At 40.4% G+C, this 15292-nt stretch overlaps 1 protein-coding gene across 2 annotated transcripts in view; it reads left to right on the top strand.

Moving 5' to 3' along the window:
• The window catches only part of LRRC8B (leucine rich repeat containing 8 VRAC subunit B), a 44954-nt gene that overhangs the window by 12677 nt on the left and 16985 nt on the right, over positions 1-15292 (top strand). For both annotated transcript variants that reach the window (XM_073357126.1, XM_073357125.1), the window contains exon 2: positions 10261-10316. The gene's annotated coding sequence lies outside the window, so the exon portion shown is untranslated. The remainder of the gene's footprint in view (positions 1-10260; positions 10317-15292) is intronic.

The following is a 15292-nucleotide window of genomic DNA, read 5'->3' as shown; positions in this document are numbered from 1 at the left end:
AAAGCTATTCTAACCAGAACAAAGTGCATAAAGAATGCATTTAGAGTGCTGGGGTTAGAGTAGAGAGAATAAGCACACTATGGATACTCCAGATGGAATAGTACTGGCCAGGAGTTGTGCGGAGTAGTTAGTGCATAGAGCCATGCTATTTATTGCTGTGGGAGCCTGCTCTTTGATTGCTTGGCTATAATAATAATGCCTAGCTCCTATGTAGTACTTTTCATCAGCAGATCTTAAAGTGCTTGACGCAGGAGGCTTGTATCATAATCTCCATTTTAAAGATGCGGGGGAGTTGCAATAACTTGCCCAAGGTGACCCAGCAGGCCAGGCAGAAGCATTACAATTAGCTGTGCTAGAGACCATAAATAGTTCAATATTATAAAGCTGTTCCAAAAGTGAAGAAATTTAAGTTAATGTAAAATGGAGATGAAGAAAATCCATGACCACTTATACATTTTATAGCACTGGACGTAATTTTTTTTCAGAGCAGAGTATTACATTTCAATCTTAGCTTTTTGGTGTTCAGAGGTCCTAGTATGTTAGAGCAAGACCAGCAAAATCCCTGCAGCTTTTAAATAATTTTCACAGATTTTAAGGCCATAAGGGACTGTTATGGTAATCTGGTCTGACCTCATACATAACACAGGCCATAGAATTTTAGCCAATAATTTCTTCATCAAGTCCTAAACTTCTTTTCTGAGCTAGAAGATCTCTTTTAGAAAGACATCCAGTCTTGATTTGAAGATCTCAAGTAATGGAGAATCCATCACATCCCTAAACAAGTTCTTCCAATGTGAATTATCCTCACTGTTAAAAATTTACACCTTTACATCTAGTTTGAATTTGTCTAGCTTCAGCTTTAATCTGTTAGTCAGCTACTAACAGAACTATTGATCCCTTGTATCCCTACCTTGCACCAAAATATGGAGAGACAACCCTCATAGATCTCATATCTCAGAAACACCCCCTTTGACTGAGAGGTCTGCTTTTAAGGGGTTATCTTTGAAACACTGTAGGCAGGCCCTGTGTGGATTTACAGGAGTGCCTGCACTTCCTGGGATGCCTCAAGGGGTATCTGAAGACACTTTGCTTGGTTTTCAGTGAGCTGGGTGAGACATCAGAAAATATTTAAGAAAAAAAAAAACAGTAGAGACTGTGTAAGATGAGGGCCACAGAGCAGAGACCCTTGCCTTACCCTAGGAGTGTTTTTCTTTCTCTAGGAGATGTCTACACTGCATCTGGGAGCAAGCCTCCCAGCCTGGGACCACATACTTGTGGTAATGGGGCTCCTACTAGTGCTCTAAAATTTGTGTTGATGTTGCTCTTTGAGCTGGAGCTCAGGCCTTCAAGGTCACTCCCCACAATCTCATAAAGCTGGAAGGTGTGTCTCTTGGCTCTGGACTGGCCTGTGCAGTACTGAGGTAGGTCAGGATGAAGGAGCTCCATGTCTGGGGCCTGCATAGCTATGTAAGGATTTGGGGAGCCAATTGCAGATCCTCATCTTTCTGTCTGATGTGGACCTGTGGTGATTACAGTAACCCTGAAGCACCAGTCAAGTCTCATAGGGCTGCCATACTGGGAAGGAGTAGAGAAAAGAAGGGGCTGGGGGAGTCCCCGAGCTTATAAAAAAAGTTTCCTTGGTATGGGATGTTTGTAATGACGGTGCCTTGAATCCTATGCTTGGTGACAGCTCTGTTTCAGAGTTGGCAGCCAGGAGTACTGAGTTAGGGCAAGATAGCCCCCTTTATAGGGACTCTTCTCTTTCCCCTTCCCCCAGGTTCAAACTTTAGGTAGCCACTGAGAATGCACAGCATTTTCCTAATACCCTTTTTCAGAGTCGCTGGGGGTGAAATCCATGATATCAAAATTAAGTTGCTGCATAACATTCACCTCAATGCAGAGGTTTCTCCCCATCTCCTCACCCCCCTGCCCCCCACGATTTGGTTATGGATTTGCAAAATAGACCCAGGAGCTCTGTACTAAGGCTGGATTTTAGCCCTAAATGCTGTAGGATTCAGTTCTTTATCATTGTAGCTTGGCTTGCCGAGTAGTAGTAGCACACGTTTGTTTGTTTCTTAAATACAGATTAACTTTGAATTATTTATTGTATCCTTATATTCCTCTGTCTAAGTGGTTCCCTCTGAAGTGTTTGTGCATTAAGGATGCATCACTTCCCTGGCTATATTTGATATCAGCATTAACTAGATCATACGATGGGATGGTGGTAGCAATGGCTAATGTTTTTTCATTATATGATCCTGATAAAATATCATTCTGCTGTCTGAAAGTAAGAGAAATATCCATGGACTTTTTTTGTCTGTATTATTTTCCCTTGGAGCAAATCTTGCAGAACCAAAATCCCCATCAACTATAGCAATTAGCCCCTTCTCCAAAGTGTAAACTAAGTTAGTGCATGTACCGCTGGAAGACATAGAAGGGGACAGCTAATAAGGAGACTGGGAAGGGGTCTGTACCCCAGAGGCGCCATCTGCTGGTTGAGTGAGAGCATGACAGATGCTTTTCTGTCTTGCGCACCTGATGATAGCCACTCCAGCCCCGCAGTGGTCTGTCCCCTCTGTGATTCAGCCCTCCATTTGGGGGCACAAGTTGTGTCCGCCTCTTCTGGGGTATGTAAAAAGTCCAACAAATGCTAGTTCCACTGCCCAGCAAGGGACTTCAGGCTTCACCTAGCCAAAGTCCCAGACTCAGGACTCTCTGGGTTATGGAGTCTTCCTCATCCTGAGTCTAGTCTTGGGGATAGGCTTTTTGCCACCAGCCCCATTAGGAGGCAGGTTGGAGAACCCAGGACCACCCTCTACACCAGGTTCTGATCCAGGACCCCAAGGTAGGCAACTGAGTCCTGCACCCTGGAGTGCTGTGCAGCTGCCTCCTTGGATCACTTCCAACCAGCCTCCCAACACAAGAGGGAACAACAAAGCCATGTAAACAAAATAAATCAAAGAATAAGTCTCCCACCTTGCAGAGTCCTTTTCCCTGAGCAGGTCAGACCATCAATAGTAAGGGGCTTCCTACAGTGCTCCTTTTGCAGCGCTTCAGGTTGTAGTTCTGCTTACCTCCCTAGGCTGCCCGTAAGTAGAAAGGGAACAGAGTAGCTCAAGGTCCTCCTCCAGCCTGTGCATGCACTGCAGGTGTGGCTTGTACACCCCACCTCAGAGATCCATACAAAGTTTCAATCAGGAAGCAATTCCTCTAGCACTCTTCAGTAGTTTGGGTTGTCAGAATAACCAAAGCGAGGCTCCGAACTGAATAGTCCAGCAATGTTAGTATTTTACAGCTCAGCATCCATAGGGCTGCAGTAAGAGAAACTGAAATGGGACATTGCCCCAACTCACTGGGTAGAAAATAGCTCCAGCAAATTCTATGTATTGGATACTTGATTATATTTGTAGTCTTTCCACCTCTCAATCTTTCTTTGTCATCACACTTTCTCCAGTGTGCCATTGTCAAACATGCTCACCAATGGCTCTGACCACATAGTCAGCTTAGGGCAGACAGCCCTGCAGAGTGGAATTAAATTTTTTTTTTTAAATTTAAATACATTTTTCTTTTAAAAAAATATAAACCTACTTAAAAGTATGACAAGTTATGTTAAAGCCTCCCTCAACTTACTACAGAGTAATTGTTTAAATAAAAATAAAATACACACAGACAGATTTCAAAATGGAAGTATTAGGATGGAAGTCCAAGTCCATGATGTGGCTGACAAAATCCAGGAAACACAGCTTCATTAGTTTGGATGCAAGCAGAGGATGAATGAAAGGGATATGCTGAAGATAGCTTGGCAGAAGAGGGTGCTAGAAAAGAGAAACTGAGGGAGCAGTGGATAGATTGCATCAAAGAATATAAGCAGGTGGACCTTAATGCTACCTCCAATGGACAGAGATCGTGGATGCTTACACAATGATCTGACCTCAGTTGAGGGGATAAGGAGAAGAAGAAAGATTTAAATTTAAAAAAAAACATTCCAGCTGTACATTTGCTGCTGAAGTTCTGAAGAACATCACATCACATCACTGAACTGGAGGAAGTCACTGGGTAAGCACCTTAAAACAGAATTTTTGAAGTGTTAAACCAATCTTTAACAGCAGTAGCAGGAGAATGGAGAATATTTTCTTCATTTAAATTTATTCAGCTAATTCAGATTAATGCTTTAGAACATAAGAACAGCCATAATGGGTCAGACCAGTGGTCCATCCAGCCCAGTATCCCGTCTTCTGACGGTGGCCAGTGCCAAGTGCTTCAGAGGGAATGAACAGAAAAGGTAATGATCAAGCGATCCATCCCCTGTTGCTCATTCCCAACTTCTTGCAAACAGAGGCTGGGGACACTTCCGAGCATGGTTTTGCATCCCTGCCCATCTTGGCTAATAGCCATTTATGGACCTATCCTTCATGAACTTATCTAGTTTTTTTTTTTTAACCTTGTTATAGTCTTGGCCTTCACAAGATCCTCTGGCAAAGAGTTCCACAGGTTCACTGTGCATTGTGTGAAGAAATAGTTCCTTTTTGTTTGTTTTACACCCGTTGCCTATTAATTTCATTTGGTGACCCTAGTTCTTGTGTTTTGAGAAGTACTAAATAACACTTCCTTATTCGCTTTTTCCACACCAGTCATGATTTTATAGACATCTGTCAGATTCCCCCTTAGTTGTCTCTTTTCCAAGCTGAAAAGTCCCAGTCTTATTAAACTCTCCTCATATGGAAGCTGTTCCATACCCCTAATCATTTTGTTGACCTTTTCTGTACACTTTCCAATTCCAGTATATCTTTTCTGAGATGGGACAACTAGATCTGCATACAGTATTCAAGATGTGAGTGTGCCATAGATTTATATAGAGGCAATATGAAAATTTCTCTCATTATCTATCCCTTTCCTAATGATTTCCAACATTCTGTTAGTTTTTTTGACTGCTGTTGCACTTTGAGTGGATGTTTTCAGAGAACTATCCATGATGACTCCAAGATCTCTTTTCTTGAGTGGTATCAGCTAATTTAGACCTCATCATTTTATATGTATAGTTGGAGTTATGTTTTCCAATGTGCATTACTTTGCATTTATCAACGTTGAATTTCATTTGCCATTTTGTTGCCCAGTCAACCAGTTTGTGAGATCCCTTTGTAACGCTTCACAATCTGCTGTGGTCTTAAGTGCAATTGAGTAGTTTCATGTCATCTGCAAATTTTGCCACCTCACTTTACCCCTTTTTCCAGATCATTTGTGAATATGTTGAATAGTACTGGTCTCAGTACAGACCCCTAGTGGACACCACTATTTACTTCTCTCCATTCTGAAAACTGACCATTTATTCCTACTCTTTGTTTCCTATATAGCAATCCATTTCTGATCCATGGGAGGACCTTCCCTCTTATCCCATGACAGCTTACTTTGCTTAAGAGCCTTTGATGACAGACCTTGTCAAAGGTTTTCTGAAAATCTTCACACTATATGCACTGGATCCCCCTAGTCCACATGCTTATTGACCCCCTCAAAGAATTCTACTAGATTGGTGAGGCATGATTTCCACTTACAAAAGCCATGTTAATTCTTCCCCAACCAATTGTGTTCATCTATGTGTCTGATAATCCTGTTCTTTACTATAGTTTCAACCAGTTTGCCCAATACTGAAGTTAGACTTACCAGCCTGTAATTGCTGGAGTCGCCTCTGGGACCTTTTTTAAAAATTGCCGTCACATTAGCTATCCTCCAGTCACCTGGTACAGAAGCTGATTTAAATGATAGGTTACATACCACAGTTAGCAGTTCTTCAATTTTACATTTGAGTTCCTTCAGAACTCTTGGGTGAATACCATCTGGTCTTGGTGACTTATTAGTGTTTAAATTAATCAGTTTGTTCCAAAGCCTCCTCAAATGACACCTCAGTCGGGGACAGTTCCTCAGATTTGTCACCTAACAAGAATAGCTCAGGTTTCATTTAAAGTTGAGAAACCATCTGGGGTTGAAAAAGCAGGAAAGCTTGTTTTTCCCCTTTCAATCTCTGAATAAAAATGAGGTTGAGATCTATTTCTGAAGTCTTGAAGGATATAGTAACCAGTTCTGTTAATTAACTGACTGAATTATCTGTAGTATTAAATATCCAGGTCATGTAAGGTAGTTTTATTTAACTAATAAACAATTTTTTCCATCCAAATGCAGTTTGATTCTAATTACAAATAAAAAGAAAAGGAGTACTTGGGGCACCTTTAGAAACTAACAAACTTATTTGAGCATAAGCTTTCGTGAGCTACAGCTCACTTCATCGGAACTGTAGCTCACAAAAGCTTGTGCTCAAATAAATGTATTAGTCTCTAAGGTGCAACAAGTACTCCTTTTCTTTTTGCGAATACAGACTAACACGGCTGCTACTCTGACCTTTTACTTGCTAGATTATGATTAATTTACTTGTAATTACAGGTTTCATTCACCGTTTTTTAACATCATAAAAAGTGTAAAAATTAAGAATCTGAATAAATGTATGTTAAGTCATATAGTTGTTTAAATATGTATAGATATAATATATCTTGCTGGCTAGCAAAAAGTACCAAATCTAGTGTAAATGCTTATATTTAGTTGCAAATTAACTTGTAATGGTTACCAATCAATACAAATCACACCTTCTTTAGGAAAATAACTAAAGTACAAATGTAAAACAAGATTATGTTGCTTGATATATTAATTGTTTGTTGATTAGGTTTTTGTTTTAGTTTTAGTCTGTATAATATACAGAATCAGGCTCAGTATTATCAGAGTTACAGCTCTGGGAGCTCCATAGGGCACAACAGTGACAACAAAAACACACACTCGGGGAAGACAATCAGTAACTGTACAAATTTGATGATAATGATGATAGTCCAATAAGTAAAACAATCCAAACAAGTAAAGTGAGATAGTATAGTATAGAGTGACTGGCACCATTACATGTATATACTCACCCTATTCATGGGGACAGCTCTAGAGCAGGGATCTCAAAGTCCCGGCCCGAGAACCTCGCCACTGCGGCCCGCAGAGGAGAGACGTATGCAGACACCGCCCCCCGCAGCTCCCATTGGCTGCGGGAGAGGAACAGAGATACCATCACTAGTTGCTGGGCAGAGACAGCCGGGGAGACAGCATCATTAGTTGCTGGGCAGAGTTAGCCATTGAGGCAGCATCACTTTTTTCCACAATGAATATAAACAAGTCAAAATACCGAATACAACTATCTGGTGCACACCTTGCTGCAATTCTGAAGGTTTCAACTGCTCAGTCACTGAGGCCAAACACCAACAAACTGACAGAACTGAAGCTTTGCCAGGTGTCTGGCAAACACTAAAAACTCTCTGGCAGGCGACGAATTGTATAAAGTTGTATGACAGTTTTTATTATTTCTAAGAAATTTGAAATAGAAAATGTTTGTTGTATTTTTTCTGAACGCCATCTTCAGTGACATTGGCTCGCTGGGAGGATTTGAGAACTGGCACTGGCCATAAGATAAATTGAGTTTGAGACCCCTGCTCTAGAGGGTGAGACGGATCCTAGTCTGACTCTCTGGTATGCTGATGAAGAACTCCAATGGCTGTATCTGAGACCAGATGTTTGATAGGCCTTTTGCTGGTCCTTATGCATATGTACAAATAGTTTTTCCCTCCTTTACCATATCTTCACTTTTTCACTCTCATAACATTGGGGTATCCTTATCCTGTAGGTTAGTACATTAATTAGGCAAAGCTCATTAGTATATACATCAGTTGAATTACTATGGTTACCTGCAGTTGAGCATCTGCTGATGTCCCCTTCCAAAAATACTCGAAACTGGTGCAATCTGCCTTCTTGTGGTTACCTACCAGCAGATTGCAACACTTGTTTATTGTTTTGTAATAGTCACAAAGTCTTGTGCCATCTCGTGACTTAAGGTCACTATTAGTTTAATTACATATGCTAATTTATTGAGCAGCTATTCCTACTCAGGCTATAAGGCTTTATGCTAACTACTTAAGCTGCTATTATAGATCCAGGCCTATAGCTCACTTGTGTCCCTGCTATCAGTTCCTTATCCTTTTATCTTCTAATTTCTACTGTAATTATTACATTTAAATCAAGATATCCTGCCTGCTGATTTTAAATCATAATTAAAAACAGTCCACCCTGTAGCCATGCATTCACACTGACAGCCACCTTCTTCTCAACTCCTAACATACTCTCTACAGTTCTACTTGATTTTCTAGCTGTGAAGAAGTCCAAACCTAAATCCTTCTTTTTTCCAGTCTTCTCTCTCAGGGCCTTGTTACAATAAGGAATCGCTTCATAACTGGATCCAACCTCCGATCAAAGGCAGGGCATATAGTACTGGAGTTGCCTTTGTTATACCGATAAAATAAAAACCAGCAGGATCTTCTTAAAGGGGAAAAGGCAAAATTCACCACATTTATTGTGAATACAGAAAGAATCATAGTAAGCAGTTAGTTATAGCTATAACATTCCATTCAATCTCATATTTATTCACACTTTCATTCATACACACACACACACACACAGAGGTTCTGCAAGGTTGTTATCATAGTTACCAGCCTTAGAGTTGCTCATGCCAAGCCACTGGCCAGGTGGCCTGGACATGAGGAGGGAGCAGGGCCTTGTCAGATGCTCATCTGATGCTCCTGGAAGTTGGTTTGCAGAATCAGACCCCCAAAGCTCTCACTTTCTAGAGTCCATTTTTATAGGAATTTCTTCCTATGCCAGTCTATGGGAATTGCTTCATCATGCTGTTGCTGAATCAATCAGCAGATGGCACATTCCTGATGGCACCGTGCTGCTAGATGTTATCTTGTTCTTTGGTTCTCCCATTCTTGAGGCTGTTGGGTGGATTCCAGTCTGCCCTCCGGGGGTCCTCTGGTTATTTCCACTTGATGCCTTCTTCAGCCGATGGACACTGGATTCTTAGGCTGGCACCTCCCTAATCATTCAGTTATTATCCACACCAAGCATCCATCCACATACATCCTCTATCTCTATTTTAATCACAATTGTTAACAAAGCAAGATGAATACAACGAAAGGGCAGGGAGTCTCTGGGTGCTGTTTCTGTTGTTAGAGTATTGTTTTGAGTCTCTCTCTGCATGAGTAGTTGTTATTACAAAGAATTGCTTTGAGAACAGACTCTGTCTTAGAATGTACTAACGCAATTAGCAGCTTGCAAGTTTCACACACAGAGGGAGAGAAACAGTACCAAAAACCAAGAGACCTCTTAATTAGTAATACCCTGGAATTTAAACTCTGGGGAATTAAACTCATTTGTGATTTTAATAAAGAACTTCTTTAATATGATCCAACACCTTTAGCAACAGTCAGAGAAAATACTTGGCTTTTTAAATTAAATCAGTGTAATTATATAAACTCCTATCATGAAAACCCTCTCAATGTGGATGCAACGGGAAAGATCGTAAAGAAGTTAGTCATATAGAATAAAACTGAGTTGCCAGATTCAAGCAGTAGGATGGGTACATAATGCTCTTGCAATCCATTTTATGTATATTCAGTAAAACAACTAGGGAACAAGCTAGCTTTTATCTGTAAGGGTACCCTAATATGTGTGCATTGAGCATTGTTCGATTAATTCTTATTCTTCCCACCCACATTCTTTGTACAGTTTGCGAACTAATCTCTCTTGCTGTGCTCAAGTGTCCCTTCTCGAGGGCTAACGTGAATTGGTTTTCCATTTGCCAACTTGCAGAGTTTTGCCTGTCTGTGTATTTGGACTGCTTTGTGTTTTCTTGATACACTTTAATGTTTTGCATATTGGATTTTTTTGCATGGTGCTGAGATACCGAGTGATATTTAAAAGCGTCAGATGCTCTAGTGAGGGAAGGCCATATATTTGAGTTCTGTGAAGTGTCACTATTTGAAACTCTTTTCCCCGCTAATTGATGTGCTTGATGTTTTGACTTGCCTGAACATACTGTGGGGGGAGAGATAAGAAAATACTAAAATAAGTTGGTAGAGCATTGTCCTTTACATTAAATATAGTAACTTCTTCACACTGAAAATAAACAAGAGCTGACTTTACACCATGCCACTAGGTGGTGGTTTGGTTAAATTGGTCCTATTTTCATTTTGTAAGAATGTTGGAAGTGGTGATTTCCAACAGAATCAATTTATAAATCTTATATTCTCTATAGTGTACCGTTTAAGGTTTTTTAAAGCATTTATTTATATTGAAAAAAGTTCATAATTGTCCATGTGTAATAACTAGTTTGTGTTATCTCTACAGGAGTTGTCAAGCAGAAATTCCAACACCAGAGCTCCTAAGTAACTGGCATTCATCAGGTAAGACCAGTGTTTTGAATACTGAAAAAACTCTGACTTATCTCTCTTTGTATTTAAAATAAGATAAGCAAAGGTTTCATCACTTCAGAAACTAAGTGAAAGGAGCAAGTGCAGAATTCTTCTGCTTAGCATTTAAAAAATGAATTGCACTATAGACTCTATGTGGGTGTATAGACCAAATTACTAAAAGAAGAATCAACAGGCATTGTAATGAGGTCAGATAAATCATGAAGAGCAAATAAAACCTATGCCTTTATAATAGCAAAGAATTCACCATTTGGATTCCCCGTAAAATTGATCTGGAGCAGTCTCTGCAAGATAACTTCTTATATCTGCCTTTTCTATATTCAACATTTTAGATGCCATAGATTAGGACTTTTGCTTCAGAACTTGTACAAATCTTTGTCAGGCAAATTTGTAGTTAATAAATTAAAGGTACAACCATGTTTCATTGACAAAATATTTTAAAGGGTTACTGTAAGTGCTCTTCAGAGTAAGCTTAGGTTTGAGGAGGGGGGTTTAAAACTAGTAGGATGAACATAAATATTTTGACACATTTGGTTTAGATCTGTATTTCTACTAGTTTAATAGCACTTAGAGCCAACTGCTTGCCCAGACCAAATCTGTATTTTTCCTGCCAAGTGGACAAACAGAACTATATGTTATGTGCTTATACTGAAAGAATGAAGAGACCACGGTGTCTTAGAGCTTGTTTATATGGGAAAGGGTTTTTTTTCAGTATAACTTTAGCATTTTTTGGAATAAATTGCTTTGTGTCCATGCAAGCTTTTTGTTTTCCAGTTTTCTGGCATCTGATCATGCTTTAATTAATCTGCTTTGGAAATGAAATAACTCTATTATGGAATGAGTTACACTGCTAAAAGGTTCATGTGTATGTATCCCTATTTTTAATTAACCATCCTGTTTCAGGTAGTCCTTCCACTCTTCTGGCGATATCTGCATGGCATTGCAGAAGTAACGCCGGTGGCTGTCTGCCAACTCATCCAAAGCCTCCCGCCTGCATGATTGCTAGTACATCTGGTATACCTTGTTCGTATTAATGATAGTCAGGATCGTAGTGCTCAGCAGTGCTTTTTCCATTATGTGCTGCCTGATGTGTTTGGGCAGTTGGAAAATCGTCCTGGCCCACTAAAACCAGATGAGTTTATGGGATACCAGGAGAGGAATCATGGGAGTTTTTCTGTTTTGTATTTCTGTTGATCCCAAGTCCCAGCATTCCAGTAGGTTTTGGTAGGTATCCCACAATGCTCTGTGAGAAAAATCCCTGAACGGATAAAGCCTGGCAGCAGAACATGGGATATCTGCCCAAAATGCAGAGCAATTATTTTAAAGAAAAAGTTGAGCCATGTGGACACAGTGATTCATAGTAGATAGGTTTCAGAGTGGTAGCCATGTTAGTATTAAGTTGGCATCAACAAAGTGGTGTGGATGCACTATCCTGATACTTATGACAGTATAACTACAGTGCAGGGGTCGGCAACCTTTCAGAAGTGGTGTGCTGAGTCTTCATTTGTTCGCTGTAATTGAAGGTATCGCGTGCCAGTAATAAATTTTAACGTTTTTAGAAGATCTTTCTCTATAAGTCTATATTCTGTAACTAAACTATTGTTGTATGTAAAGTAAACAAGGTTTTTAAAATGTTTAAGAAGCTTAAATTAAAATGCAGATCTTATCAGTTTAGTGCAGTGGTTCTGGAGTGGAGTGCGAGATGCCCTTTCTGGGGGTGTGAGACATGCGAGATTTTTTTAGAAGGTAAATCACTGAAAACACAAGTTAAGCACAGGCACATAAGTACAACTACTTTGTTTCATCAAACCTATGTATTTATTAACATTATACATTTTTTTAACGATTCCTGTAACATACGAACAAAGTTTTTAAGCTAATTGTAGTGTAATTTGATAAGGGGTGAGAGAGCATATTTTGAGAACTCCAGACCGTCAGTGCGCTGAGCGGGGCTGGGTGTAGTGTATTAAATTGCACCCCACAGGAATGTGCTACTTACAGTGTATTACTTACGGCTGCCGGTCCTGATGCTCTGAGTGACATGGTAAGGGGACGGAAAGGTAAGGGGTGGTTGGATAGGCGTGGGAGTCCCGGGGGGGGGGCCTGTCGAGGTTGGGGGTGTGGATGGGGTCGGGGGGGTTGGATGGGTGGAGGATTCTGAGGGGGGCAGTCCAGGGTAGGGGGTCCTAGGAGGGCATGGTCAGGGGATAAGGAGTGGGGAGGGGGGTTGGAGTTGGATGGGTCAGGGTTTGAGGGGGGCAGGAAGTGGGCTGGCTGTTTGGGGAGGCACAGCCTACCCTACCGCTCTGTAGTATATTAAATTTCTCCCCATAGGAATATGCTACTTACGGTGTACCACTTACAGCTGCCAGACCTGATGCTCTGCAAGTAGCACATTTCTACAGGGAGAAATTTAATACCCTACATTGGCGGACAGTCCCAGCCGCCGGCCCCACTCAGCCCACTGCTGGCCTGGGGTTCCGTTCACCCAGGACAGCAGCCGGGACCCCAGCTGGCAGCAGCGTGCCAGTAAAAATTGGCTCACATGCCGCAGGTTGCCAACCCCTGCTATAGTGGGAAAACCTACACTGGGAAAAATTTTCCTTTGTAGGCAGGCCCTAAGTTTCATTGCCTGACATGCTGGGCTAATATTCAAAATGTAGCACCTCACCATATGAACGGGACAAAAGTCTTCTGTGTGCCTTATGTTTCAGGTCTCAGTAGTAAACTAGCAATGGTCCACATGACTCAGCTTACACAGAACTTGCAAGAAGGTAATAAAGATATGGCCAAAAATATCTGCTTATGGTGAGATGGTATAATTTACACTGCCAGACACCCAGCATAAAGCACATGGTGCCTATTGAGGACTTGAAGAGAAAAGCACAAATTAAACTCTCCACTCTAAAATAGTGAAACTGAAGGAAATCTAGCTGGGAAGGTGATATCTTCACTATGTAGGTTTGAAGTAAGGAGAGGGTTTAGCTACTGAGACATAATTATGCTCTCCAGCAAGATTTCTCAGGGTATTAATTACTTGCCCTTATTACTTAAGGATTTCAAGAGGTTAGAATAGTTTGTTCTAATAATTGGGCTGGTATCTATTTACAGTTATTTCACAGATTAAAACAAAGAAATCTGTCCCTACAGTGCTTTTGCAAACAGTAGGGTGTACCCTTATGACTGGATATAAAAACTTCCAAACATAGACAAGAAAAGGACAGGGAGCCACAAAGCTGTGTTTAAATGTAGTAATCAATCTGTAATTATTTGGTAGGTTTTAGAACAGACTTTTATTCTATTGCTACATGCTGAGGTGTTGGGCACTTCCACCACACTGATTGCATTGCTCAGTTTCATTCATGGAACAATCAGTTGCAGGGTTAATTTGATAAAACTTATTGTCATTAGCAGTCTTGTGTGAAATTAACAGATACATAAATAAGCAGAATTTTCTGCACAAAGATGGAAAAACACTGAGGGCCGATGAAAGAAAGCAAGTAAAGTAAAAGAAAGAAATGAAGAGTGTGAAGCTAATTTATTTCAAGAATAAAGGAGCAGATGGTATCGCCAATTACGAAGGGTGTGATCCAATGCCCAATGAAGAAACACTCACTTAGGGGCATGAGATTAACCTCTAGCTGCCATTTATTTTGCAAACCATTCTCCTGGCAAGGCTCTTGTCCCTCCCCTGGCTGACAATTGTCTTAGACTTTCTCTACGTGGGAAAGTTGCACTAGTTTAACTTAAATATTCTAAAACTGATTTAGTTAAACTGGTGGAAACTCCTGTATAGACTTGCTTATTTTGATTTTAGTTTGAACTGATTCCCAATCAGTTTTCAAGCGAAACTGCAAAAAGCCACAGTTAAACGAATATAAATTTCTGTGTGGACACATTTATTTTGGTTTAAATTCACATTTCCTGAAATGTTAAACTGCAACTTTACTCTCAGCACTCCGTGATCGGGATTGTCAACCGTTCATACTCTTTGAGTTGAAACTAGTGACACCCAGTTGGGCTGGCTGCTGCAGGAGTGAATCGGCAGAGTAATTCCACACCAACACAGCATCCTAGAACTTGACACTGCATCACGTGGCTTTTGAATGCTGAGAAATTACTTAAAGAATCTCTGACGTTTTCACGTGTGAATCATAAACAGGATCTGTTTTAAAAAAAAAAATGATCTTGTCACAGCTTACAGTGAGTTTTCTTTTGTGATTTGGACTACTTCTGAAGCTTGTTCAGAGCTTTGTGAAAATTGCAGCTCAAATAGACTATTTCCCTCTCGCCCACCGCTGAAGATTAAAGGCCAAAGTGACCGATGATGTAATCGGGCAAAAATCTCCATTGACGAAAATTCATGACGGTTCAGTTCAAAGTCTTGTAATCATTTCCATCTCTTCTACAGTCTTGATGTTTTGGTACAGTTGATCTTATTAGTGGTTGCTTACTTGACCAACAATAAACTGAATCCTTTGTAGTCAAACACAAACTGTTCTTCACTGAGTGTGGGAGAATACTCTACATCTTGAAGGATTGCTGAGATTTAGTCACTGTAATATGTGATCAGTTTACTTTTGGTCAAACAAGGAATACAGCCTCTTCTTTTAGAACGTTTTAGCAGCACATCAGTAGGTGAGGCAATACATTGAAATAAACCTAATCTAGCTCAGTTCAAATTTTAAAATGAAAAGCAGTTGATTGGAAGGTACAAGTAGATGATTTTGTTCCAGTCTGCTTAGGATGTCGTGTGTATTCTCTTGCATAATATTTTGTATGGAAAATCAAGCAGTTCAGTGCTAGGGTTGTCATTGTGACACCCCACTTGCTGAGCGTGGGTCTGATTTTAAGACCTCACCCATATATTAATAGACAGACCCTTCATTTTAGAACCAAAAATGCTCAAGCCTATGGATTGTATCAGTGTTTGAAACCATTTTCCAACA

This window comes from Lepidochelys kempii, chromosome 8 (assembly GCF_965140265.1).
Source record: "Lepidochelys kempii isolate rLepKem1 chromosome 8, rLepKem1.hap2, whole genome shotgun sequence".
NCBI classification, from domain to species: domain Eukaryota; kingdom Metazoa; phylum Chordata; order Testudines; family Cheloniidae; genus Lepidochelys; species Lepidochelys kempii.
Note: the sequence above shows the minus strand (reverse complement) of the source record. Positions and strands in the feature narration are given on the sequence as shown.